The following is a 25,974-nucleotide window of genomic DNA, read 5'->3' as shown; positions in this document are numbered from 1 at the left end:
TTTATCTTTTTATCTTTTTATTACATTTAAATTGTTGCAAGCCTCCTAAAAACCTTTGGGTAGTGTGGGTGGCATAGAAGTTAAATAAAATAAAATAAAATAAAATAAAATAAAATAAAATGAATGAATGAATGAATGAATGAATGAATGAATGAATATTATGATTCTTAAGAAAGACGTTTTGCTGGGCAGAGTGCATGCTGGTCCAGCCTTGTGTGTCTGTATATGTGCTTCTAATGAGTCAAGAGTCAAGAGGCGAGGAGGAAGGTGGGGCAGTGCTTTAAATCTTGTGCACACACACCTTCTCCTTTTCTGTATCAGTTCAAGCAGTCACATACTTGAATCACTCTGAAAGGGTCTGAAAATTTAAAAAGTACAAAGTTCCCTGGTGGATAGGAAAAGCTACAGATTGATGAGTGGAGACTCCAAGGTGATTTGCATTTTCTGTTGCATCATTTGATCAATGGGGAAAAATACAAAAATACAGTCCACCCCAAATCCTCAGTAATTCCCACAGCTTTGGAAATGTGATTGCTCTCCCTGTTAAGAAACAGACCTGGTGTGGGCTTCTGCCATGCCTTTTGGAAGTTGCATATCTTTTTGTGTGCGTATATTATCCACAGTACATTGCTGCACAGCCTGATGAAGACCAGTAAAGATCAAAAGGTAGGTTTTAAAAAAGTGGTCTAGTAAAGGTATCAACTGCCCTTGTTTTTGTATTGTGTAAAGAACACATGGCTACATTTTTGTTAGTTACATATTTGTGTGCATGTGTTTCTCTGGGGAAAGAGTAGTTGTTGATGACACATAGATTGAGTCCTATATCCTCAGTGACAAACCAGTTGCTTTACAGGGAATAGATGCACACTCTGGAAAAACCTGTACACCATTATTATAACAATCACAATGAGATACTGGCTGGGCCCCTGTTCAATTTTAGGACCATGGGATCTGTGAGTAATCATTCCAAGCCCTCCCCTCTGCAGATGCCAAAGGGTGCAGGCATAGAAACGCTATATATAGCATAATCTCTTGTTCTGTCTAGTGGCCATTTCTGGTAATACACCTTGGAAATGTTTTATTTCACTGTGTATGGAGGTGTTACTTAATATTTTCAGGAAGCCGACAAGTGAAACCACAGGTGCTGATCCTACAGATATGGCAGTTCTACTGTATATTGAATTATAACTGGATAAACTATCATAGCAATCTTATGAAGTGCTGGTTATATGCATGGCTGTATGTGACCAACATCTCATTAGACTGGTATGGCTCTGCACATTTACAGATACTAAACAGGACCGTGTATTGTTTGAAAAATACTATAGAAATACTTAGCATATTTAGTCTCTCCTCCACTATGAGAAACAGAACTAAGAACATGTATACTTTATATAATGCTATGTGGGGTAATGTAGGAATTTCAGCTTTTTGATGTTAAGAACATGTCACTCACAAATTCTTTGCTAGTTCTCCCTTGTAATACCTAAGCTGCTAGGATGGTCGAGTAAAACGTGTACGTCGGAATCTGACTGTACATAATATTAAGCATGTGCTTGCATAAAAGTTCTTAGTATTGCTAAGAAGAAAAACTAATTGGGTAAAGACAGCTCATCAGGCAATAAAAGGGACAGTGCAAAATCAATGTACTTTTCTGTCAAGTTTAATGGAAATGGTAAAGGAAGGAAGGAAGGAAGGAAGGAAGGAAGGAAGGAAGGAAGGAAGGAAGGAAGGAAGGAAGGAAGGAAGGAAGGAAGGAAGGAAGGAAGGAAGGACAAGAGAACATTTTATCATAACACATGTTTTACAGTTTATACTAGCCAAAACAAGCAAGCAAACAAAAATATCATGGTATCAAGTACAGTAATATAGAGGGTGTTTACACCTTCATATAGATATGGATCACTGATAGCATGGCATGGATTGGGGAGCGGGGGAGTCTGTGTCTGCATATATATCTACTTAGATTCTTCTCCTTAAGAGCTGTCATACAACTTTCTGGTACAGGGGTAGGACACACATTCTTTTTGGAACAATTCATTAGCTCATTGTATACAGTGGAACCTTTACTTAAGAACGTCCCTGTGGCCACCTCCTCCTACGTCACAGAGGAGCTGCCACTTCACTCTCATTCACACACTTTACACGCTGCCACCAACCACACAGATATCTGACTCCTCAGACAATGGTATGGATTTTAAAAATAAAAACGATTGTTTATTGATACAACATATGTAATAGTAAATCACGGTATTAACTAAATAAGGCAATCAATATAATAAAGTATCCCCTCATACACTCTCACACAGACCTTCACTAACACAGTACCTCATAACCGGCACATGCCCTAAGTCCCTAACCAGACCCTAACCAAGTCCCTATCTAGTCCCTATCTAGTCCCTATCTGACTCACACATCATTCACTCCCCCTTATATACCTTAGCTCCTCCCTCTGAAGTCCCACCTCCTGTCCTGCTATAGGCAGATGAACTCCAGCCATAGCAATGACAGGCAGGTGACATCATCGCAGCCGTCACATACCTCCCCCCTTATAAAGTTGTTTTGCGGGGAAAAGCTAAAGTGCTTTTCATCCCAAAACAACTGCACAACAAATATAACAATACATACCCCAATACAATACATAGCACAACCACATAACATTTGTATACATTAACATCTCTTTAAATATACTTACTTTCCAAATAAGCAAATGCAAAAGTATACACAGATAATAATGCAATCACAATAACATTTTACAACCTTTTACACTTAATTATAATTTTTAAGAGTCCCTGTTTATTCATCCGTCGTCTTCAAGTCTTCGGGATAAGGTGTCAGTAACACAGTTCATTGTCCATTTGACAGCCTTACCCTCCAAGTCATAGTCCTGCAAAAGGAGAGCCCACCTCATTAGTTCACTGTTCTGGGCTTTCATAGTCTTTGGCCATATAAAAGGTGAATAGTCCACACACCAAATGAAGTGTCTTTTCCAGATGTAGGCCCTCACTCTCTGGATCACGTAAACGATGGCCCAACACTCTTTTCCGATGGTCGACACGTGCTTTTCTCTGTTTTGAAGTTTCTGGATCAGGTAGGACACAGGATGCTGCTCTCTGTTGTCATCACACTGGTACAGCACGGCTCCTACCCCGGCCTTCGAAGTATCGGTGTGGGCGATGAATTCTTGTTTTAAGTCTGGAGCATGCAACACAGGGTGGTTGGTAAATGCTTCTTTTAGCTTTCCAAAAGCCACCTTGCAGTCATTGGACCATGGAACGAGGTCCTTGCTCCTTTTCTTCATCAGCTCTGCATCAATCTGATGTAACATTCCTTTGGCTACATTAGGTTTGCTGTAGAAAACCTGCTGATACTTATTAACTAATGTTAAATCACTCTGCTGTTCCATGAATAGAGTAGGGCTGATCTGCACCTCCTCTGAGATGAACTTTTGCTGACCCCTCCCTTTCCAGAAAGGTAACTCATTTCTCTTTTATCAGCTGCTTTCATTTCAAACAGCACATTTTTTTCTTTACTATAAGAAGGCTTAAAGGCATTTACATGAACAACCCTTTTGTCTAGGTGTTCAACTCCCTCAAGAATGTCATTGAGGTTACTCATTTCATGAATAACTCCATATGGACTGTTCCAGTTCAGTTGTAACTTGTTCCCTTGATGGACCTCACCAGAAAGACCTCATCTCTAGGAATAAACTGAAGTTCCCTAGCCTTTTTGTCATACCACATTTTCAGTTTGACTTTTTGTGGTCTTAGATTCTCAGCAGCCAAATCTAGATTTCTTTTGAGGATGTTTACCACAGAGTCTACACATGTGATCACATTTTGGGGGTTTCTTTTAACAATCTGATCCCAATTTTGCTTACTTAGATCAAGTGGACCCCTCACATGTCTCCCAAATAATAGCTCAAAAGGGATGAACCCAGTACTCTCCTGTGGGACTGATCTGTAGGCATATAAAAGTAGCTGTAATTTTTGGTCCCAATTATTTGGGTTCTCAGATAAATAAGCTTTAATCATCCTTATGAGGGTCCCATTGAATCTCTCTGTTAACCCATTACTTTCCGGATGATAGGGAGATGTTTCTAGGTGTTTTATTCCACAAATCTGCCATAATCTCTTCATAACTTTGGAGGTAAATGATGTTTCTAAATCTGTGATAATCTCTGAAGGGAAACCCATCCTACTCATATAGTTCACCAGAGCATCAGCTACGGTATGGGTCTCAATGTTTCTTAAAGGAATTGCCTCAGGGTATCTCGTGGCATGGTCCACAATGGTAAGAATAAATCTGTTCCCTCTCTTAGTGACTGTGGGTAATGGACCTATAATATCCACTCCTAAACGTTTAAAAGGCGTTGAAATTACTGGTAAAGGGCACAGCTTTGCTTTAGTCTTGTCATGGTTATGACCCTGTTTCTGGCATGCATCACATCTCTGACAGAAAATTCTAATCTGTTTTCCCATTTGAGGCCAATAAAAATTCTGGGATATTCTCTGTTTGGCCTTATTTACTGTATACCCAAATGTGCTGCGAATATGTCTGCATGTCCCTTTTCCAGAATCATGGGTCGATATTTATCTGGTACGACCAACTGACTTTTAACCTCAGGTCCCCCTTTTGAAATATTGATAAGTTTTTCTTTATAAAGCAACCCACATTTGATAATGAAACGGTCAGGACATTCAAGGGATAATTCTTTGTCATCCACTTTTTCAAAACAAATCTTTAAAGTGGGGTCTGCTATTTGTTCTTTGGCGAATATATTCTTCTGAGGTATTTCTAAAGAAAACGCCTCAGCTTGGGGTATATTTTCCTCTTTCTCTTGTGATTCAGTACCATTTCTTGAAGCCTTAATTTGTTCTGATTGTGATCGTGTAATCACCAAGGCACTTTTGACATGTTTTGATAAATCAGTACCAATAAGGACTGGTGTAGGAACTTGAGAAGAAACCCCAACTCGCCAATTACCCCGCCATCCTTGATAATTAATTAAAACTTCCGTCACAGGCAAAATCACTACCTCCTTCCCAATCCCTTTGAGAGTCAGGTGCTGATTAGGAATTATACATTTCTGAGGTACAATGTCAGAGTGGCAGATGGTAACTTGGGAGCAAGTGTCTCTTAAGGCTGTATAGTTGTTTTCAAATATTTTTATTTTGTCACCAGCTGATTCAAGTAACTGAGAATTAGCTTGAATATATAAGCAGTGTCTAATCTCAGCTATAGGCAGATTTTCATCATCGCTTGAAATCTGCTCACTCAAAGTATCAATTTCAGAGGTCTTAGCTGCCTCTGTTTTCGTTTCCATGGTTACAGAGCTACCTCTAGAGGGAGTCATCTGACTGTTCTGTATGCAATATACAGACTTGGTCTCTTTTAAATTCACTTTCTGAGGAGAAATTTCTTTATTTTGTTTTGTATTAAAACACTGGGAAGCAATGTGTCCCCTCCCCTGACAAGCGAAGCAAATTTTCTCTCCCCATGAGCTTTTGCCAGCAAATCTTTCTGATTTTTCTTTTCCCTCCAAAACCTGGCTCTTGGCCTGGCTCTGTCCTGAAGGCTTTTCAACAAAATGGCCGCCCATTTTAGGCTAGCCCTGAACTAGCCCTTTGGAGTACTTAGGGTCCCATGTCTTCCTTATGTATTTTCACTCAGAATTTACAGGTCCCCTTATTTGCGAAATAAAATCAGCAATCTGAGCAGCCTGTTTAATGTCTGAAGGTTTCTTTTCCTGTACCAAATATTTAAGTTCACCATGGAGTAAGGAATAGAACTGCTCCAATCCTATAACATTCTTTAATTGTTAAAATGTCTGTACATTCTCCTGTGCTAGCCACCGGTCCAAACATTTTTCTAAATTAAAACCAAGCTGTGTGTAAGATTCATCTGCTTTCTTTGAAAGTTTTCTGAATTTCTGTCTTAGGTGTTTTGCATTAATGCCAAATCTAGTAAAAACCATCTTTTTAAACTCTGAATAATCTTTACTTAATTCAATTGGCATATCAGCATAGACTTCAGCCATTTTCCCACTAATTAGAGACCTTAAAATTATCATTTTCTCTGATTCACTGACAGAAAAATCTGAGCATGTTCTTTCAAAAATCATAAGGAACAATTCAGGAGAGTCCCCTTGTTTATAAGAAGGAAATTTCTTTAAATCTGCTTTTGATAACTGTCCCTCCTCAGAGTTAAAATTTCTGTTGCTGTTGTTATTGTTCTGGTTCATTAGTTCCAATCTCCTAATTTCAAAAGACATGCGCTGTTTCTCCAGTTCAAATTGTCTCTCTCTTTCCTCCTTCTCTAGGGCAATTTTTCCCTTTCTATTCTTTCCTCTTTTTCTAGCTGTTTCATTTGAAATTCATGTGCCTGGGCTAACTGAATTTTCCTCAGTTCTGATAAATGTTCACTAGTAAATTCTTCCTCCTGCACTGAGGCAAACCTTGCCTCGCCATTAAACTCATCCCCAGACCTATCAGACATCTCTGGAGATTTTGGCTCACTTTCAGCCGTTTTACTGCGCGTTAAAGGCATGTTAATTGCACAAGAGGCTCCTTCCTATTTCCAAGCCCCTGTGTAAAAACACTATTTTTCTTTCCTGTGCTAAGGTCTGCTATTTATTAGCAGTGTATTCCAGCTGGTCTAGCTAAGCTGGTAACTGTAACTACGCTTCTCTGGCGTCTTCTTCCCCTTATACTGGGCCTCTTGCCAAACTAAGGATACTTTATTTTATATTTCTGCCTTTGGCTGCCTTAAGTTTCAGTACAGCTCTACCCACTCACAGGTTCTGCTGTTTACAATGGAGATCCCTCAGCTTTGCTGCCCTTGGTCTGTCCCAACAGAGTTCACCTAACTCTGGACACTCTGACCAAATCAGCACAGCCTCCACTTTTGGGCCACTCTCCCTCACAAAATGGACACCACAGAGCTCATATATCAGTTCTTCCACTCTGAAGCTTAAGCACCTCTCCACTAAATTTGCTTCCCTTGAGTCAAATTCTAGAGAGTTACCCACGCTTTACACTTCAGGTGACCCTAACTAAAATCCTTTTGCTCTGGTCACTTTGACCAAGGCTTTACTGGACAACTCGTATCCCAACCTCTGGACACCAGTTTTATTGTGGCCACCTCCTCCTACGTCACAGAAGAGCTGCCACTTCACTCTCATTCACAGACTTTACACGCTGCCACCAACCACACACATATCTGACTCCTCAGACAATGGTATGGATTTTAAAAATAAAAACGATTGTTTATTGATACAACATAAGTAATAGTAAATCACGGTATTAACTAAATAAGGCAATCAATATAATAAAGTATCCCCTCATACACTCTCTCACACAGACCTTCACTAACACAGTACCTCATAACCGGCACATGCCCTAAGTCCCTAACCAGACCCTAACCAAGTCCCTCTCTAGTCCCTATCTAGTCCCTATCTGACTCACACATCATTCACTCCCCCTTATATACCTTAGCTCCTCCCTCTGAAGTCCCACCTCCTGTCCTGCTATAGGCAGATGAACTCCAGCCATAGCAATGACAGGCAGGTGACATCATCGCAGCCGTCACAGTCCCTACTTAAGAACAGCTCCGTTTGCTAAATTTTGCTTCTATTTGAGAACGGAGCTCCAAGATAAGAACAGAAAAAAATTTCCTGCCCTTTTTTTAACCTTAGGTCATCTTAAGTTTTTTAAAAAATTCTCCCCCTAGTGGTAGAGGACGGATTAACCGATTTTGCATTCATCCCTATGGGAACTAATGCTTCAACATACAAACATGCCTCTACATAAGAACAAAAAACGGTTGGAATGGATTAATCAGTTTTCAATGCATTCCTATGGGAAATTTTGCTTCAACTTAAGAACATTTCAACTTAAGAACATCATTCCAATACAGATTAAGTTCGTAAGTAGAGGTCCAACTGTAGCATGTTTAGCCAAGAGATAGTAGCCTGCAACAGTCTCACCTTCCATCATGGATGGAAGCATCATGATTCTGAGGAATAGTGAGAGAGAAATTGTGTGGAGAATGAGGGAAAGGAAGCAGAGAGTGGGAAGGAGAAGGGGAAAAAACAAAATAGCACTGACAGAGTGAGGGAGAAGTGACATAAAAATAATTTCATTTCTGACTCTCCGCAAAAGATTAGGTGACATGCTTAATTGACGGCTGATCAGGCTACAGGGGGTCGTTTGCTGTCTGGATGGCAGGAGTGTGCCAAATGACACATTGCTCCTCTTGACCTCAACAGATCCTTTATAACCTGATCCAGCCCACACCAAAATGGCCAGTTTGGACAGGCCCATGAATGAAATACTATTCATTCCATCCCCTTTCTGTTCTGTAAGCAATTAATTTGTAGGAGCCACTGCTTTTCAAACAATAAGTTAAACAGAGAAATGGTCTCACAGGTTCATTAAAAAAACAGCTTCTTTGCTTAAAGGAGAATAAATTTAAATCCTAATGGCTTTCAACTGGAATCTCAACTCCATGTAATTACTTTTTCTCTACAAAATCTTCTCCACTATTGCAATTAGGTACAAGGTTTTTTTTAGCCTCCTCAAAATTTAAGATAAACACAAAACTTGTGAGTGCCGTATTTAAAACTTGCTGAATCCCACTGCTAAACTTTCAAGGCTTCCTCCACTGCATATCATGAGCTCTTTTTCCCCTAAGCTCTCTTAGACACACAACAAATCCTAGCCAGCAAAAACTGTCACATTGAGCTGCGATATTCCTAACACTTGGTAAAGTTATTTTTTTCAACCTAGCCAATGGTGGAATTCTGGCAGTTGTATTTCTATGAGTGAAAAACTCTGTTTATTTCTGTCATGCCACATTTAACAAGCCCAAATACAGTGGTGCCTCGCATAACGTTTTTAATTGGTTCCAAAAAAAAACCTTATGCGAAAAAAACTTTATGCGAAACACCATTTCCCATAGGAATGCATTGGAAACCGGTTAATCCGTTCCAATAGGCACGGATTGGCGTCCTTAAGCGAAAAAACCCATAGGAAACATTGTTAAACGATACAATGTTTCCTCCATTGGAATGTATTGAAGCCGACTCAATACATTTCAATGGCTTTGCGAAGTCAATTTTTGCAAATTTAAGTGTGTCATAAAAGGGTCAAAAATGGTTTTAAATGCTTGGATTAGCTTCTGCACCCTCTAAAACAGATGCAAAAGTTAATTTGGCTTTGATCTGACTTTTCGTTAATTTATGGTGAATTTTTCCCCCCAACTTTTGACAGCTGTCAAAATCTGACAGCTCCATTGTTTCCTATGGGGGAGAAAAAAATTCACAAAAAATTAACGAAAAGTCAGATCAACGCCAAATTAAGTATGCACACATTTTAGAAGGTGCACTAACGATTCCAAGCATTTAAAACCGTTTTTCAACATGTTAAGACACTTTTGTAATTGAAAAAATGAACATCGTTAAGTGAAGCAGGGGACCTAAAACAAAAAACGTTAAGCGAAGCATGGTCCCCAAATCGCTATGTGAAAATCGCCCATAGGGAAAAACGTTATACGAAACACAATCTGACTCTGAAAAAATAAACGTTAAGCAAAAAAAACGTTAAACGAAGCAAACGTTATGCGAGGCACCACTGTATATTTAATTTCATTGGTTTGTCCCAAATATAGAAGGGTTGAGTGGGTGGGCATTTATCCTACTTTGCATCCCCTAACTCAGTGGTTCTTAACCTTGGGTTATTCAGGTGTTTTTGGACTGCAACTCCCAGAAGACTTCACCACCAGCTGTGGTGGCTGGGGTTTCTGGGAGTTGCAGTTCAAAAACACCTGAGTAACCAAGGTTACGAACCACTGCCCTAACTGAAGGTGTCCACTATTTAAAGAACCCACCCATTCTAAGTATAGTTTAGAACCTTGAGGTTACCCATCAGTGTTCGTACTGATCAGACAACACACAGGTCCAGTCTTCCCTACTCTAATGAGATGTATTGTATTTAATTAGACATCATAGTAATCCAATTTTTGTGCATATATACCTAATATATCATATTTTTTTCTGGTTACTGACCTCACTTTTTCTTTTGCCAATGTATTAAGTGGCCAGCCCAGTTGATGCTATGCCAGAGCTATTAAGCCTCCCTGGCTATCAGACTTGTTCCTCATGATTTTCATGTGCATGTTCGTAACTTTGATTTTGAGAAGAGACCTTATGGCTGGCTGTGGAAATGTACAATTGTTTCATGCCACAATGCAGAAGTTAGAATAACATCCCTCTTACATTTTGGCTGAAATCCTTTTCCACAGTTATGCAAACAACTTTTAGAAGCAAATTGCCTTAAGTTGACAGATCTCCATAGACATGATTTGTTGCATACTGAGTTGTTTAAGTATGTAGCAGATGGTTATGGAGATTTTTTTTATCTTATGACAATTAACCTCTAAAGGCTATACCATTTGCATAACTGTGCAATAGGATTTCAGCCTTTATTTCATAAAATGCCTGCACTTATGTATGCCTTTTCCAGCTCTCTTTTGACATTAAAAATACAAATTTTCATTCCAGATGGGTGTCATTCTGCAAGTTTAAATATAACCCAGTGGGAATTTAACACTCAAGTAATATCACTGGCTTGTAGAGTCATGGGTACTGGGTGACATCAATAATGCTCTATATGTGGAGACCCAAGTTCATATTCTCTCTCAGGGAAGAAACAGGTATTTTAGATAGCCTGTCACTAGAAGAAGAAAATCCTCAACAGCTAAATATGTATGACTGTCAAAGCAGTTTTTCTCAATCTAAGGAATATGCAAGTTCTTTTGCTTTATTTCATGACTGATCTTCAGGGCTAAAGTATAAGATCCTGTTGAAATTCTGATTCCTTAAATGTGAAATACTTCTTGATCACATCTCTCCAACCTTAAAGTGCTTTCAGCTCTAATTAAAGGTATCTATAACTTCTGTTTCCACCCTCTGCCATGAAGCTTCCTGATCTATCTGGTGCCAAGTCACCATCCCTCAACCTAACAAACCTCAGAAAATTAAAATAAGAAAAAAAAAAGGAAGTATAGAACTACATAATTCTTTTTACCTCTCCTCAGGTTGAATGGCATATATATTAGACAATAGATAGACAAGCAGACAGATAATAGAAGAAGTAACAGACTTTGTCATTCCTCATGATTTCTCTAAGTGGAAATTCTACCTGGTAGAAATGTAACATTGTGGTCCCTGTCATCACCTATCCAGCAGTGGAGTTGGAACAGCACACTGAGGAGAAGAATTCCAAACATGGCCTCCCTCAGCTGACAGGAAAAACCATTTAAGCAGCTACTATCCTGTCACTGGTCATACAGTTACAAGTGAAAAATGCCACTTTCTCTAACATGAAAAATTTAGGAAGAACCTGATAATGAATGGAAAACACATCATCAGGCAAGGTGCTTGAACAGAAACCAGCTGGATATCAAAGTCAGCGTTCTGCCAAAGTTTGCTAGGTAGCCAGATACATCTGATCTGCTTGCATGGTGTAGCTCCTGTCTCTATCCCAAATGCTGCTGGGATGCAGGAAGTAGTTGAGAAAACAAATTTATTTTTATTTTTTATTTATTATTGGATTTATATCCCACCCTTCTAGGCAGAAGTCTACTCAGGGTGGCTCACAACATCAAACAAATAAAAACAATTAAAAACTACAATAATAATATGATCAAGATGGGAGTATAAACAACAAAAGCAAAAAATACAATCAAGAATTGGCGGGAGGGAAGGCCTGCCTAAAGAGCCAAGTTTTTAATTGACTCTCAAAGACACTCAGCGAGGGTGCCAGGCAGATCTCTGACGGCAAGCTGTTCCAAAGTAGGGGGGCCACCACCAAGAAAGCCCAATTTCTTGTTCTTTCTTTTAGGGCCTCTCTCGGCGTCAGGCCCCTCAGCCATCTTTCCTGGCTCTGGCGAGTGACTTGAGTAGATCTAGGTGGGAGAAGGGCTTTATCAGTCGTCATTAACACTTTGAAGTCAATGCGGAAATGAATGGGCAGCCAATGCAAAGCAGCCAGAATGGGAGAGATATGCTGGAATTTTCTCGCTCCACTAAGTAATCTGGCTGCCACATTCTGCACCATTTGAAGCTTCCGCATCAATCTCAAAGGTAGCCCCACATAGAGCGCATTACAGTGGTCTAATCTCGAGATTACAAGCGCGTGGGCCAGAGTGGTGAGGACCCCACCATCAAGATAGGGACGCAGCTGGGCAATCCACCACAGATGGTAATTGGCGGAATGGACCACTGACGCCACTTGGGTTTCCATGGTGAGCGCCAGGTCCAGGTGTACTCCCAAACAGAAGTATTAAAAATATCAAGAGTATGAGAAAAATTATCCTGGTCTTGGCAATTGCTTTGAGTTTCATAAAGCCAAGACTTCACATTAGCTATTCTTTCTGCACCAGAGACATTTTTCCATTTTTTAAAAAAGACACTGAAGCTGCCCCGCCCTCAATTTTTTTGCCTTCTCTAGGTAAAATCTACCAAATTCTGTGCAGATTAAAGCCCCCTCCAGGGAATCCTGTACAGGCTATTTTGCACAAGATTTGTGATAAATTCTGCACAGATCAGTGTTTCTTCCAGGAAGAAGGCCACCAAAAAGCATCAGTCAAATTTGTGAGACTGCTGGTGAGATTTCTAAAACTCAAACGAAAAAGAAAATGAAGCTCTTCACAAAGAAATCTTGCAGAAGGAAGAGGGATTCTTTTTTCTTTGTTGTTGTTGCTTGTTTCTTTATTTGTTTGTTTTTCCAGGAGCAAGGGGCTGCAAAATTCAAATCCCTGGTGTTTTAGGTATTTCTTTCTTTCCAGCCCTGGTGCACTACCCATAGTTGATAGCTTAGTGTTTACTGCCATCTAGTGATGCAGCTAGAAAATGTCTAAAGAGCATGTACAAAGGAATAAAACGGGGTGGATGTGTCCCATATACCCAATGCAAAAGCAAAGGTCAGTGATATCCTTATTATACCACTTAAAAATTACAGACAAAGAGGTGAAATCTGAAACCTACACCTCTGACCTGAATCTGCAGTGGCAAGGGAATGTTCAAACCTCACTTCCTCAGTGAGGTGGCCATGAGAACCAAGATACCAGTAGTGTTCAAACTTGATGCCTGTCAGGTCCCTTGTATGTCCTGGTTGTTTATTTTTAAAAACATGAGTGGCTGGCATGTTGCAAAAGGAAGCATCAGTTGCCATTGTCATTTTTATTTGCTATTTATCCTTCAGGGGCCCAACGTGGAAAATAAAAATAACATTGGTTCAAGGGAAAGAAAGAGGGGGCATTAATCTAATAGTAATGGAAGCATTTTGGGATGGTACAAGGGGAACGAGGAAAGGTTTTGGCTGTGTTTTGTGTGTTTTGCCTTTTTTGATGTAAATTGTAAGAGCTATAACTTGCTTGTTCTGATACAGTACGTGTTTTCCTGGAATTTTTGTTTTGCTGGTTTATAACAGTGTGCATTCTACCTTTTTTTCTTGGGTGGGTATGATGTGGATGAGTGTTTTGCTTCTGCATGTAAAGTGTGCTGCTTATATATCACCCCATAGTGCTTAAAACACTCTCTGGGTGGTTTACAGTATAATTATGCAGGCTACACATGCTCACCCCCACGCAACAAGCCAGGTACTTACTTAAATGATCTGGGAAGGGTAGAAAGCTGAGTCAGACCTTGAGCCAACTACCTGAGTTTGTCAGAACTGAACTTGGGTTGTGAGCAGTGTCTTTGACTGCAGTACTGGAGTTTAACCAGTGCACCATGAGGCCACCTATGTATATGTGTGTATTTATGTTTCTCCTGACAAACATCAGTTTGGCTTCTGGGAAATGGGTTATCTTTTTGTCTTTTGTGAGGCAAGCATGTGATTTGACACAGATATGATTGGACTCAGCCTCCACCTCTGCTTTTTGGGCAACTTGCTCATCCCTGAGCATCAGACATTTATCTGCTTGCATGTTAAAAGTGGCCAACTATGGGTTCAAAATAATTCCTTCGTGTTTTGAGACACATGCCTACATCTCTGTCTTTTACTCAGGCGGTGCAGTAATTTATTTTTTCTCTCTGCCCCTTTCTGTCAGCCTCTATTCTGTCAGTTTGCTTTCTGGGGCATGCGTGGTTTGTAGTTGGCCATAGCAGCTATGGAGGTAATGGGCAGGCCCACATCTATGGCTACCATTTTGTGGGAATCTCCATGATACTTTCTCAACGCTTGCCCAGAAAGAAAAGATAGAAATTAAATTCTAGTCTACAACTTGCCAAAAGGGTCAGGTAAAATTCACAGACTCTTGAAATTCATCTCCAGTAATGAGGATTGAAATAAAAATCTCTGAGACATCTCCGCCAATGATGACAGGAGAAATATTTTAAGGGATCTGTGATAAATAATAAATAAGAAAACTTTCCAAACTAATTCATAGACAATGACTAGGACAAAAGGTACCCCTCACATCATGGGATCAGGCACTCCCGTCCCACTACATCAGCCACCCCGGCCTAATTTCATGAGCTCTTCAGACTAGTGTCAGCCATGGCTCCTCTATAGGTCAGTGTGACATAAAACAGCAGAAACCAATGGCCTAGTTGAGAACATGGGGATAAGTGACCTTCCAAATGTACTGTATTCCAATTAATCCTTGCCACTATGGCCAGTGGTGAGTGAATTAGTGGCATATTGACATCTTAGTTGGAAGCTTGTGTTAGATTTGTGGAGTTTATCACTTGACCTGTCCTTGCCTATTAGAGCAAGAGGGCTTCCTCTGAGCATTTTCTTTCTGCAGCTAACGGTGGGGTACAGGTTGAATCCTCAGCAATTCTAAAACAGTTGTGGACAACTAGGATATATATATGCATGCCGGCCGTTCATTCTTTTGGAGAAATTAGTCAGAAGTGAATTACTGTCTAAAAAGCCCAAATGTGCATTTATATTAGAGTGTTTTCAAAAAGTGATGGTGAAAGTTGCAAAATTATCAGGGCATCACATTCTACAAACAGTTGCAACTCCGTGTAATGGCATTGAGAAAAGATGGAAGAAGCAATTTAATTAGCAAATAAGTCCTATCAAACTCTGTGGGACATATTACAAATAAATGTTCATGGGTTCAAGCTATATGTTACTCAACAGTGTCAGCTATTTGCAGTTTTGTGCCGTTAAAACTGTGGAACCCTGTTCCATTCACAAGAAAGTAATTTAACAACCTTAAATTACTGTATGTACATAATAACTATAGGAAATGCCATATACGCCTCAGGAGCATTTTGCTAAAATAAGTTTGAATTTAATATTACTTTGTAAATTTATAACATACAGATCTATAGTATAGATCCATAAGCATCTATCTGACTAATAATTTGTTCCATAACTCTCTGAGGTGTGTAATAATTTACTAGTGTAATAAAAGAATCAATATTCACACTGACATACATATTAGCTTTAATTGTTGGAAGCCTGATGGGAAATCAGCTCATAAGCTGATAGCAAATGAAAACCATCATTTAAAAGGTAAGAGCAATTATGTATATAGCAAAATGTGTGATACTGGTTACCAAAGGAACTTGATACTACCATTCCACTGCTTAACAGAAACTGAACTCAACTTTATATCCCTCACTCTTGAACAATTGCTCTCTTGCATTAGGGACAAGGCAAACCAGATGAAGGTCTCAAAAAGAAAGGAGGTGTACTTTTATGCCAATCTGGGCTCACTTTGCAAAGTCATTGCCCTAGTCAAGTGTAAATGGAAGTGATTACTATTCTTTCTGCAGAAGAGAGATGATAGACCTAACTATGAACATAATTCACCTTCCATCTTACAAGGGCAAAGCAGAGATGGGGGAGATCCATGATGGGAGATCTCCTGCCATTTCCTTCCTCATTCCCTTCCTTTTTTCCTCCCTCCCTACCAACACAAGCAAACCCTACAATGAATAATTATCTCCAAAAGCTAAATACAGCATGCATTAGATGTTAGTATTAGAGAGTGGCTCATAATAATATGAGAAATAAAATGAACACACCAACCTCCTTTAGAAGCCCCAGTCCTGACTTACCATAGCTTTTATCACCCTCTGTTAAATATACTCTTTGCAGATATTGCTGCTACTCTGTGCACATACACACCAAACATGCATGTATAAGTTCTAGCAGGAAGTGTGCTAAATGTGTTCGTAAGCTACCACGCTGCTTCCCCACACATGAAGACTTCTGGTGATGCCATTGCCATGCATTCTATAACTGAAATCAATAAAATTCATGTATCTGAAGAAGTAATCCACAAAAGCTCACAATGGAACCAATCTGTGTTCTGCATATCATGGGCTATTGTATATTGAGGAGATGTAGTGTCTGCAAATATTTATTCTGTGCACAAGCTTAATTATCTCTAGAAACTTATATTTACAGGTTTCCGTCTTTCCTTAAGCCTTCATTGGCTATTCTTAGTCTAGACAGAAACTGGCTTTGCTTCACAGCTCTGTTTCACAGCTTCAGTTCTCTTCTCATGCCCTTTGCTTGACATGACAAATTATTGCCTGGGAAAGGTATATGTTTATTGTGAAAATATGTGTTTACTGTCTGGGAAGGATATGTGTTTATCTCAGCTGTGCTGGCCAAGGCCAATTAACTTTGGACATCTGGAACTGGGAAAGTAAAGTGTTATCACTCAGTTTGTTAACCACATGCTTTGAAGACACATAAATTACCATTTTGCCAATTAATGAGATACTTTCATATCATTGAACCAATTAGTGAGTTACTCTTTGATTGTTTTACCAATTAAGAAGGAATGTGTTGTGATTTTAACCCAGTATTAGCTGCCTTAAAAGGCCCTCAAGGTCTTTCAGGAGCCTTAATGCAGGATATTGCCTGCTTGGACTGCACATTCACTTGGACATGGGCAGATGGAAAAACCGACTGCTGCTCCAAGGGCTCCCTGCAGACAACCTCCATGGCCAATTACTGGAGTACAGAATTTATTTATAAACAAGAACAGTTATTATTATTCCAGTTGACTATTCAATTTATTTAATTTTAAATGATAATAACTGAATGATAATAATTGAATTAGAGGGAATCTTGCATGTCTAACTAGGAGATACAGTTATACAGGGTTGTTGTTGTTGTTTTTGTTTTTTTGCTGGCTTTTAGCTATTCATAGATGAGGTGATCAGGAGCAGAGTTATATCTGTGATAATGGGCAGGGGGAGATATGATGTTGGGAGGAGGACAGGCTGTTATATGAGAACATGTTCCAGATGATTAATCTTTATTCCATCCTCTGGTCTCTCTCTCAGCTGGCAGAATCAAGGTAATCTTACCAGCTGACTATCTGATCTGCTCATACTGCTGCTAAATGCCAGATCAGTCCAGAATAAAACTAAACTATTTTTTAAATCTTGTAGTAAATGAAAAAGCTGATCTGGTTTGTATAACCAATACTGTACCTTTGTGGTGTTGAAAGTGGGTTCGTCCTTTCCCAGATATGACCCCCAAGATATTTCATGGCAGTTCATTGGGATGTGATTCTTGGTGGTATCTAACCTATATTTTTGAGGTATGGCATAGTGTTTCAATGTCTATAGGCTCTTTTCTGAAAGGGCATCAGGGGAGTGCAGGTTCTCAAGCACTGTGACATCCATTTATAACTAGGAATCACAGTGACATATGGCCTGAGAACTGAGTCTATATACTCACAGTTCCCCTGTCTTGAGTGTATACCTTAATGTGGTGAGGGAGGTCTGAGTTTGTCAGAAAAGCTGGAGGCCATACCATCAGGAGGCTAGACTCAATTATGAGTCTAGCCTCATGGGGAAGCCAAAAATGGAGAAGCTCAATCATTTCTGTAAAAACAAATCCAGGACCAGGCTATTGTACAATCTTTTAACATTGAAAATAATCAGAATAAAGCCAAATTCATTCAAAATGTGGGGTTGGAGGGAAAATTGCATTGGTACCATTGACTATAAGAAAGCCAAATAAGCGAGGTCTAGATCAAATTAAGACTGAACACTCAGTGTAAGCTAAAATAAATATCCTGGAATATAGAAATAAGAAGGGAGCCTTGCCATGGAAAATGGGCAGAATGGAACACTTGAGCAAATTCTTATGCTTCCCCTTATGTAAAGAGAACCACATGAATTTAAAAGGCGCAAAGAGCACCACAGGAAAAAAGCAAGTACAATAGAAGACTAATGCGGGCAACCAGGAATAAAAGTAACTCAAGTGGAGCTGAAGAGCACTTGTGTGGGTACACTTTTAGACAGCTGTAGAAAAACAACTGACCTCTTCTGTATTTATTTACCATCAAGTCAGAGAGTGATTGGATACAAACTTCTATCAGGCCTGTAAAACCATATTCTAAATATCTGGAACTAATTTATTGTGCAGGAAACAGCCAGCTCATCCCGCCTGAAATGACATATTTTATTAGCATTGTTTCCTGAAAGGCCTTGACAATCAAAATACATCACATTAGGTCACTGTAATTACAGTGGTATTTTTTTTCCTTTGCACTGATGCGAAAGCACAGTATGAATGAAAGGGAAATGCATTCTGTAACACATAGACAGAAACTAATATTAAGTCGTAATTGAAAAAGATGTGTTGCTTAGAAACTGCTGAGGACACAAAATAAAAGTATGAGGAGAAAAATAAAAGAGTAATTAAAAGAGTTTTTAAAAGCCAAACCAAACTTTTCCCTCTCCCTGATGTAACTGGTAATCATTTTTAAAAACTCTGACACAGAACGGTTTCAGAAGAGCCAATGGAAATATAACAAGCTGCCCAGCCAACATCTAAACATATGTTGAGATTAGCTGGATGTTATCAAACAATGCAGATAGAACTGCTAAGTTATGACAGCAGATGTTAAGTATTAGGCCTAGTTTAAGGGGGGAACAGCTGTTTCTTCTTGTGTAAGAGTCATTCTAACTGTAGGTGATGTATGCCATGCTTTGCTGGAAGGGTTTTGCTGTTACATATATTTTTGGTGGCAGTCCACATTTATTTATTACAATTATATCTGGCCTGCCTCTGATGAGCAAAGAGCAGCTTAGTAAATGCACCACACCAACATATGGATTAGGTGTATAATGATAGGGTTAAGATGCCAGAGAATGGCTGGGCAATTTTAAAGGCTAAATGTTTTTTTTAAAAAAAGAGTTGTGTTCATGAAGGACACATGAAAGCTTCAGGTGTTATATCTGAACTGTGGGCTGAATCAAAAGGGAAATGGGGCACATGTAAAGCCTGCCATCTGTGTTTGCTCTCCACCAAGAGGTTCATCAGACCTCAAGTGTTCAAAAACTGTAATAAGGCAGGGTTCCTGATCACAGAAGCTCTGTAAGTAAATACTTGGACAAAAACAAACTCCACTCTACACATTCACATTTCTTCTGTGAAGGTCTAAGTAAATTCAAGGTGAAGAGGGGATATAGTAGTGGGGCTCACAGATTGTCTCTTGGTATACATATATGAATTTGTGTGTCCAGCAGTTGAAAGAATGTTCATTTAGTCATTATCAAATTTTAAGAATGTTTACTGTGTAACATGTTGAAAAATAAAACTAACAATACTTGAACATTTTTGCTTGGCATAGATTTCTGCTTGACAGACTTGTTAACAGTTTTTAATAGCTTCCTTAATAAAATCCTGGTAGTAGATGGCATAACTGAAAAACACTACTTCTCAACAGAAAAACCTCATGCTAACAGACAAACAGAACGAGCAGAATAAGCCTCATCCTAATTAGTGCATCTTCTTCTACTTATCTGGCAGTTAACCCACTTAAAACCCATTGGCTAACACCAGACAGAATCAGAATGGTTACAATAATCTATTACATGAGTAACGTACCTCAATTATTCTTATATACACATATATGCATGCTGGGTTGTGCAATTTTATATTCATCATGAGAAACATAATATACTGCAATACATCATCGAAGGGAAGTTTGAGGGTAAACATGAAAGAATGTACTTCTTGAATGAGAAAACTAGCTGGTCCTTAATAGACAAGTAATCCACAAAGTGAGATAGATAGAGATATGCCATTATAAACAACCTCGGCAACAGAGATGACATCCAGAAAGAGAAAGGACTTGTAGAAGAAATGATAAGCATACTATAAGCTTCTCATGCACTTCCCTTTACCCACTGTTGGAAACTGACTGTTGGACTAGACAGGCCTCTACTCTGATCTGCGGAGCTTCTTCTGAAGGCAACTGTCATTGAGAACATCCTCCTATCTGTGCCAACCAACCAAACCTAACACTGGCTCAGTCTGAATACACAAATGGAAAGGATATTATATACGGATGAGGTATCTTCCATGAAACTCTGAATCCAGAAATAATCCCAATATTGCTGTTTCATTATGACCAAGAAATCTGAGTGAGACCTTACTGCAAATCTCTGGGTGAATTCCCCACCCCCACTGCCTTCTCTTCTGTATACAAAGAGCATAGGCTAATTCCATGGGGAATTTCAACATTTGAGCCTTGTCTGTCAGATAATTAAGTACCTGACTGCTTATACCAGCTATTAATTAAGTCAAACACAGAATCAAGAACTATCAGTGCAAATAGCAGCAAAACACAATGTCTTCAATCCCTGGTCCAACCAGATGGATAGGAGGATACCTACTGAAAGCAGTAGAGAATGTAGTACAATCAAAGGATTACACTCCCAACTTTCTGTCTTCCAGCAGAACGGCACTTACTAGTGGATATTGATCTTCAAATGAAGTTGTGCTCAATATACTGTAGTTTACTGTGAGATACTACACAGCACCTGCAGCTCTTTAAAATAAATAAAAAACACTTCCAGCCCACATTTCTTCAAGGAGAGAGCTTAAGTACACAGCTCCACTTTCAGGTAATCCAGTCATATGACAGACACCCTTTCACCTGTTTGAGATGTTTTTGAAGTAGAAATCAAAGCAATAGACTTGAGAAGTGTATTTTTACTCAGAGTTCACCCATGTGGCTAGCCAGTAAATGTACCTGATAATAGAACTCTGTGTGCTTTGTGAATCAATGTATCTAGCCTGGCAGACATATATTTTGAACAATGGACTTTTCCTGGCTATCACTTCAGTCAAGCACAGAATCAGGCACCATCAGTGCAATTGGAACTTTCTGTAGTGTATCATACTACATTTGGGGGGTGGGGGGACAAGCAATAAGATAGCTTCTTTTAGATTAATATTTCAATAGGCAAAATTTCATAGCCTACCATTGTAAGCATTTATTCTCCATTATCTGTCACAGTTGTAAGTCTTAAGATTTTTCAAGAACAGGACAACTCCTGGAATTGTGACATGTTGAATGTTCTCACATGTCAAAAAATAGACACATTCAAGTACATGAAAGATAATGTTTTTCAGTGGTGGTATCTGTATGATGTACTACCTCCTTTTTGTTCATGTTAATGTAGGCATTTAGATGACCAAAGCTATACAATGCCTAGAAGGAGATTATTGACCCTGATACACACTCTTCAGACAAAGACCATGTATTGTGCTGCCCTTACCTCCATCACCACCAAACATTTATCTTCTGGCTACCTTCTGATCAGCATCCAGCTCCTATATGCACTGTTGATGCCTCATTCAGAGAGTTAATCTAGAAAGTTCCAGAGAATGGTTCAGCTGTCTTGAAGAAGAGATTCATACTTCTCCCCATCTTGGACATGATGGTTTTTCAGAATCCTCTTTTGTATCAGTTGGTGAATAACTGGGAACTGCTTGGTGTCACCTTGCCAAGCTGTTTCTGTTCTTCATTGCTGGTCCTCCCATTTGACAGAGTGGGACTTCTGCGTCATGTAGTAAATGGTGCTGAGGAGAGAAGTGGGAGCCTTCCAATTGCTCATTCTGAAGCCCCTGGTCATCCCCTTTTTTTGGAGGAAAGATATTTGTGTGCCACTCCCTAAACTGGCTAGTTTAGGGAGTGCTGGCCTGTACTCCCAAAACTAGCCAGCAGTTTTCAAATAGAGTTTGTGGAGGACCATTGACAATTTTGAAGGTAGATTCAGCAGCTGGTCCAGTCAGCCTTTACACATGGAATGTCTTAAGATGACTCTAGTGCTGCTTCTCCGTTCCTTCTGCACAAGGTGATTATTTAGGACATACAACAGTGATCTACCTACTCATTGTAGTGCCATGACAGGATTATTCAAGATGGGCTTTGTGGGTCACAATCTCTGGTGGTTCACAACCTCCATGTAGATAACATATAGAAAGTCTGGGGGATAGACAAGCAGCAGGGTGACTGAAATCGAGTTAAATCTTCGAGTGTTTATGGATTTCAGTGGCTTCCCTGTGCAGTCTAACATAATGATTGCTGGTGTTGTCCAGTAGTTCAGTATTTTTGAAAAGAATTTCATGTCCGGCTTGCTATAGGGCATGATGTATTCTGCATATAAGTCAAATAAACAGGGAGACAATATACAGCTTTGTCGTAAACCTTTCCCAATTTTGAACCAATCAGTTGTTCCATATCCAGTTCTAACTGTTGCTTCCTGTCCCACGTATAGGTTTCTCAGGAGATAGATAAGGTGGTGAGGCACTCCCATTTCTTTAAGGACTTGCTATACTGTAGTTTGCTGTGGTCCACACAGTCAAAGGCTTTTGCATAGTCAATGAAGCAGAAGTAGATGTTTTTCTGGAACTCTCTGGCTTTCTCCATAATCCAGCGCATGCTAGCAATTTGGTCTCTGGTTCCTCTGCCCCTTCGAAATCCAGCTGGCACTTCTGGGAGTTCTCAGTCCACATACTGCTGAAGCCTACCTTGTAGGATTTTGAGCATAACCTTGCTAGCATGTGAAATGAGTGCAATTGAACAGAAGTTGGAACATTCTTTCGCACTGCCCTTCTTAAGGATTGGGATGTAAACTGATCTTTTCCAGTCTTCTGGCCACTGTTGAGTTTTCCAAACTTGATGGCATATTGAATGTAGCACCTTAACAGTGTCATCTTTTAAGATTTTAAATAGTTAGCCAAGCTTTCTAAGGCCCACTTGACTTCACTCTCCAGGATGTCTGGCTCAAGGTCAGCAACCACATTATCTGAGTTGTCCGGGATATCCAAATCTTTCTGGTATAATTTTTGTGTATTCTTGCCACCTCTTCTTGATGTTTTCTGCTTCTGTTAGGTCCCTCCCATTTTTGTCCTTTATCATGTCCATCTTTGCACAAATGTTCCTCTAATATTTCCAATTTTCCTGAACAGATCTCTGGTTTTTCCCTTTCTATTATTTTCCTCTATTTCTTTGCATTGTTCATTTAAGAAGGCCCCCTTGTCTCTCCTTGCTATTCTTTGGAAGTCTGCATTCAGTTTTCTGTAACTTTCCCTATCTCCCTTGCATTTTGTTTCCCTTCTCCTCTCTGCTATTTCTAAGGCCTCGTTGGACAGCCACTTTGCTTTCTTGCATTTCCTTTTCTTTGGGATGGTTTTTGTTGCTGCCTCCTGGACAATGTTACAAGCCTCTATTCAAAGTTCTTCAGGCACTCTGTCCACCAAATCTAGTTCCTTAAATCTGTTCTTCACTTCCACTGTGTATTCATAAGGGATTTGGTTTAGATTATACCTGACTAGCCCAGTGGTTTTTCCTACTCTCTTCAGTTTAAGCTTGAATTTTGCTATGAGAAGCTGATGATCAGAGCTACAATCAGCTCCAGGTCTTGTTTTTGCAGACTGTATAGAGCTTCTCCATCTTTGGCTGCAGAGATTATAATCAATCTGATTTTGGTTTTGCCCATCTGGTGATTTCCATGTATAGAGTCGCCTTTTGCGTTGTTGGAAAACAGTGTTTGTGATGACCAGCTTGTTCTCTTCACAAAACTCTATTAGCCGTTGCCCTGCTTCATTTTGAACTCCAAGACCAAACTTTCCTGTTGTTCCTTTTATCTCTTGACTCCCGACTTTAGCATTCCAATCCCCTATAATGAGAAGAACATATTTCTTTGGTGTCACTTCTATAAGGTTTTGTAAATCTTCATAAAACTGGTCAGTTTCAGTCTCCTCAGCGTTGGTGGTTGGAGCATAAACTTGGATTACTGTGATGTTGAAAGGTCTGCCTTGGATTCGTATTGACATCATTCTATCGTTTTTGAGATTATATCCCATTACAGCTTTTCCCACTCTTTTGTTCTCTATGAGGGCTACTCCATTCCTTCTATGGGATTCTTGCCCACAATAGTAGATATGATAATCATCTGAATTGAATTCTCCCATTCTTGTCCATTTTAGTTTACTGACGCCCAGGATGTCAATGTTTATTCTTGCCATCTCCTGTTTGACCACATCCAGCTTCCCAAGGTTCATAGATCTTACATTCCAGGTTCCTATGCAGTATTTTTCTTTGCAACATCGGACTTTCCTTTCACTTCCAGGCACGTCCACAGCTGAGCGTCCTTTCGGCTTTGGCCCAACCACTTCATTAGCTCTGGAGCTACTTGTACTTGTCCTCCGCTCTTCCTCAGTAGCATGTTGGACGCCTTCCGACCTGAGGGTCCCATCTTCTAGCGTCATATCTTTTAGCCTTTTGTTTCTGATCATGGGGCATTCTTGGCAAAGATACTGGAGTGGCTTGCCAATTCCTACTCCAGGTGGATTGCGTTTAGTCAGAGCTCTCCACTATGACCTGTCCGTCTTGGATGTCCCTGCACGGCATAGCCCATAGCTTCCCTGAGTTACTCAAGCCCCTTCGCCACGACAAGGCAGCAATCCATGAAGGGGAGTGCAGCTGGTACACTAGTTTTAATTGTGCAATGGCACTCCTGGTCACTGCTGAAACCTGGGCATCCAGGCTCAGAGATGAATCCAGGATGAGGATGAGGAGTGTGTAGCTTTCTCAATGTTATTTGATTGCTCTTCCATAGCCATTGCTAATGCTGTCTAGAGTTCTTTGGGGTTATAGTTCAACAACATGTGGAGGGCTAACATGTTCTCCTACCTCTTCTATAAATAACAGCATAATGGTGTCTTCTGATCTATAGAAATTGTGAGGACATAAATCCTCTTCAACCCTGGCAGTTCTTGCTTAGCCATTCTTGGATGAGAGCAGCAGATTAGGGAAGGGAAAGTGCAAAGCCTGAAGAGCCATCATGCCCACTGTGCTCTCATTGGTTTTGCTACACCCCATGATCTGACCCACTGCATATTAAATGGTTGAGAAGAAATCACCACAGCATCTTTTTTCATTTCATTTATTTTATTTCATGTTTGGCAGACAGAAGCAGAAGGTGTCCCAGTAGGTTCCTGTCAAAAGTGAAAGATGGTAGTAGCCGTCTTTACATCTGCCACTGCAGCTGAAGGAGTGTAGAATTTGCTGACAGCCCTCTTGAATTTGCCTTGAGGATGGAAACAGTGAAGTTGTCATCAAACCATCTTTAAAGTGTTTTTTATCCCTCAGCCTCCATGCCGCTTATGATGTTTTTATGCCAGCACAACTCAGTAGGTCTTGTGTTTGCTCTGACAGTGATGAACTGGAACAGCCAGCCAGTTTGGCCTATATACGTATTTTCTTATGTAATAACTTTTTATTAGAACTATTACAATAGCACCCACCAATAGCATAGGCATTGTTTATGGATCCAATTCATAAGAGTTCCCTTTCCATCCCTTGGCTATTAACCTATGATGACCTGGAATGGGGCATCTTGGCAAAGTTTTTGACTGGAGCAAGGAATCTGAGGTTGTAACTTTTTACAATCTGACTGATTTATGTTAGTTTTGAAATGTTACTTTTGAAATACTGAAAAACTGTTTCAAAACTGCCATGAGGAAATATGGAAGAACACATGACATCATGATCTTCAAGGCAGGTAAATCATAAATATTATGAACATGCCCTAAAACAAACTGGACATGAAATTCTATTTCAAAATACTGAAATACTGGACAACACCAGCAATCATTATGTCAGACTGCACAGGGAAGC

The 25,974-nt window shown here is 39.8% G+C and overlaps 1 long non-coding RNA gene across 1 annotated transcript in view; it reads right to left on the bottom strand.

Annotated features, from left to right (window-relative positions):
* LOC144588446 (uncharacterized) overlaps positions 1 to 21,362 on the bottom strand; it is a 35,375-nt gene extending 14,013 nt beyond the window's left edge. Inside the window, exon 1 of the long non-coding RNA XR_013544020.1 lies at positions 21,269 to 21,362. This is a non-coding gene — a long non-coding RNA (uncharacterized LOC144588446). The remainder of the gene's footprint in view (positions 1 to 21,268) is intronic.
* Between the last annotated feature and the right edge of the window lie 4,612 nt (positions 21,363 to 25,974).

The sequence above is a fragment of the Pogona vitticeps genome, chromosome 3 (assembly GCF_051106095.1).
Source record: "Pogona vitticeps strain Pit_001003342236 chromosome 3, PviZW2.1, whole genome shotgun sequence".
Classification (NCBI taxonomy): Eukaryota; Metazoa; Chordata; class Lepidosauria; order Squamata; family Agamidae; genus Pogona; species Pogona vitticeps.
The sequence above is the reverse complement of the archived record's forward strand: the minus strand, read 5'-3'. Positions and strand labels throughout refer to the sequence as shown.